The 3,328-nt window shown below is 38.2% G+C and overlaps 1 protein-coding gene across 1 annotated transcript in view; it reads left to right on the top strand.

Annotated features, from left to right (window-relative positions):
* The first annotated feature begins 513 nt into the window (after positions 1-513).
* GLYATL3 (glycine-N-acyltransferase like 3) overlaps positions 514-3,328 on the top strand; it is a 21,793-nt gene continuing 18,978 nt past the window's right edge. Inside the window, exon 1 of the mRNA XM_004696568.2 lies at positions 514-613. The gene's annotated coding sequence lies outside the window, so the exon portion shown is untranslated. The remainder of the gene's footprint in view (positions 614-3,328) is intronic.

Raw genomic sequence — 3,328 nt, 5'->3', positions numbered from 1 at the left:
GACGTACCTGTAAACAAATGCTTCCTCTGTGGTTGCAATTACAGCTATTTTCAGACAGGTAGTGTGATCTTTGGATGATTTATCATGTAAGATTGTGAAAGAATCCCATTTCTCAAAATAACTCTCAATTATTCCACAAGTATCCTCCTTAGAAATTCCCCTATGCAGTCTGGGGAATTTAAGGAAGAAAACTCACTTGGTTCAGAATAGATATAAGCACATACAGGTCAGTAACCCCACATTATTTCTAGTGTGCCTCCATCTCCTTTTCATTCCCTTTCATAAGATCCCGATACATAGATTGTTTTATGTCTAGAAAATGCCACCTCTAAATCAAGGTCAGCATCCATTAGCTTTTATACATAAGCATAAATGCGATAGGTAGGAAGAAGTGGAAAGAAAACAGGTGTGCCGGTGCAAGTTGACTCTCACCTAACATAGTAAACTCCTCCCCTTCCACAATTTGCAGGCCCTTTCTCTGTTTCTCCTCCTCCACCCAATGAGGATTAAAGGCATAGAGTTAAAGAAGAAGCTGTCCATTTACGTGGGAAGCTCTACTCTGCTGGCACACAACTGAAAGGCCTCCGTATTCAGATTGAACTCTCAAGAGCAGGTAAGCACATATTCACCAGAGCAACATATTCCAAACCACAAGTTTACAGTTGCAGAAAGCAATGGGGAGACAGAGGAAGATAAAACTCCACCTCACTGAGAAAGAAGGCAGCATCATTGGGCGAGGGGAAAAGCAGTGTGGAAGCAACAAGCATGGAGTCTCTGTTTCACTCTTGCATAAGGAAATAAGAGGAATAAGCAATATAAAATTAAGAACATGAGGAAATAAGCACTGAGAAACAAAGTTATTTTCAGTGGTATGCACACAACGAGAGAAGCAGGTGAGAGCAGTCTCTGAACAGAAAACCTGCACTAGAAGGAAAAAGCAATAGCACTGAAGTGTAAATGCTTTAAGAAAAACAAACAGTCCCAAACAAACTTGTTTTCCTTATTATAAAAAATGCTCACAAATTAATTAAAAAAAATGCTTGCAAATGCTTTGTTTTTAAGAATTAAAAATCTCCAAGGAAAGTGTCAAACTTTGTTTGATTAATGTTAATCAGTAAGACATTTTAGGTGTCTGCTGTATGCTAATGGTTACTCAGGAAACTTCCTAAAAGTTATTTGAATATAATTTTCTAAGGCAAAGACCTAGTAGTGAGTTTGTTGCTCACACAGTTTGGTTAAAGATGTTACATACCCCTGCCTTCCAATTTTAGAACCCAGGTTGATTCTCACACATCTATCATTGAATGGTGGAAAGATGACATTTTGATCTTGCAACTTTCAGAGATAAGGTAGCACTCGGATATCACGTTTAAAGGTGTGAAAAAAACATTTTCCGTACCTATGAGAATCTGTGCAATCTTATTTTTGTGTGGCATTTAATACACCCTTTGTAGTGAATAAAAGATCTCTGTGAACTCCATCACCACATTTACTAAAATGTTGTTCATTAATTATAAAGCTTTCTCTGTGTAAACCCATGGGCCAAAAATGTCTCGATGATTTTAATATCCAGGAGATTTGTCACCGAGTATATGTTTGTGAGTTGCAGTAACCTTGTGTACAATGTAGATTAAAGCCAGATCAAAGAGGGGGTTAACTCTTACAAAGTTGGGGTCTAGACTTTATTTAGAGTTGATGCAAGTAAGTAGAAAGTCAAACAGATACAAGAGCGAAGAGATAAAAGCTGTATTTGTCTTTGCTCATCTTGAAATCTAGAAACTTGAGCTTTTGCAAATTGCTAACATTCACCCTTGTTATCAGTTCTGACTTATCTATAGAACACCGGCACCTCCAGTTCACTTGGAGTGGACTACAGCCCACAGGACTGGTTCATGAAGAATTTGCCCCTATAAGTTTAGGTGATCATCCAGACTCACATAAATTGCCAGCATCTTATAGATTTCAGGCAGACTCTAACTCCAACGCTGAGTATCGTGTAGCTCCACGGGAAACCATACAGAGGGATCAAATAACTTTGTTTGGAAAATGCATTGTGAAGGAATGATCCCAACTTTCCATCAAAATCTCAGAAGTCTTGGGTTTTCGTGTTTAGAATGCACTCTTTGCCATCCTAGTGCTTTCCCACTAAGGACATATGGCAGATCTTAAAACTGAGCAATGGGTTAGCTAAATCAGTCTGCCTTGAGCATTGTGCTCAGTCTGCCTTGAGCATTATGCTCTCTCCCTTAAGAAGAGTTTCTGGGGGGATTGTCTGGAAGGGAGGGAAAAGAGGAGGAGCTGATGCCAAGGGCTAAATGGAAGATAAATGTCTAGAAAAGAACGATGGAATATATGTAAGAATATGTCGGATACAAATGATGTATGATTTGTCACAAGAGTTGTAAGAGCCCCCAATAAGATGGAAGAAAAACAAAGAATGGTTTCCATCAGATCAAATTGACAACAGCAACTTGAAAGATTAAATAAGAACATTAAAGGCGTTGTTTAGGTTGAGGGTGAGAATGGTTGTCAAACTGGAAGAAGGCAATCAACATCTTCATGTTGCAATGGAGAAACTTGATTTGGTGTAGATTTTGCCGTGTGTATCCTCAGCGACAACAAAGGAAATAAAATCTAAGAGTAAAATAAAAGAGTACACGATTGAATTTCACTATATTAAATATAGAAAAAATAATTTTAATTAAGATCTGATTGGAATATTGGTTTGAAAAACAAAAACAAGTTTCCTAGAAACAAAGCAGGAGATATGGACCCTGAAACTTACAAAAAGCCATGGCATGAGATTGGATAATAGGGGGCATATATGAGAATGAAAATGTATAATTTCTTAATGCTATCTATTCTATATAAACCACAGCCTTTGCCCACATAGAATGCTTCATCATCAACTAGGTGTTTTTTCTCTCCAAATTATTCCTAATAACCACCAGACTAACTCAAACTTTTATTTCATTTTTGATGCCTACTGGGAAAAAGTAAATTGCCCTACTGAGCCCTAAGACTTTTATGCTGAGCTTTAGACTATCCTCAACAAATATTTAGCGTCCCCTATAGTCTAGGAACCCTGGTGCCATTGTGGGTTCCATGTGTTGGCCCACTAAGTGGTAGGCCAGTGTGTGAGTCCGAGTAGACCAGAGAAACAAATGCACAGAAACTCAGCTATATAAGAGAGAGTTTTATATATATAAAGGGTAAGTGTACATTAAGAAAGCATCCCACAGACAACCGAAAAGTGGATAAAGGGAGACGTCGGACAGGGCAAGATATGACAAAATACCCATTTATAAACTATCAAGGGCTCATGCGG

This window comes from Echinops telfairi, unplaced genomic scaffold (assembly GCF_000313985.2).
Source record: "Echinops telfairi isolate 266 unplaced genomic scaffold, ASM31398v2 ScPeMD7_3533;HRSCAF=4204_1, whole genome shotgun sequence".
Lineage (NCBI taxonomy): Eukaryota > Metazoa > Chordata > Mammalia > Afrosoricida > Tenrecidae > Echinops > Echinops telfairi.
This window is presented reverse-complemented; position numbering and strand designations above follow the sequence as displayed.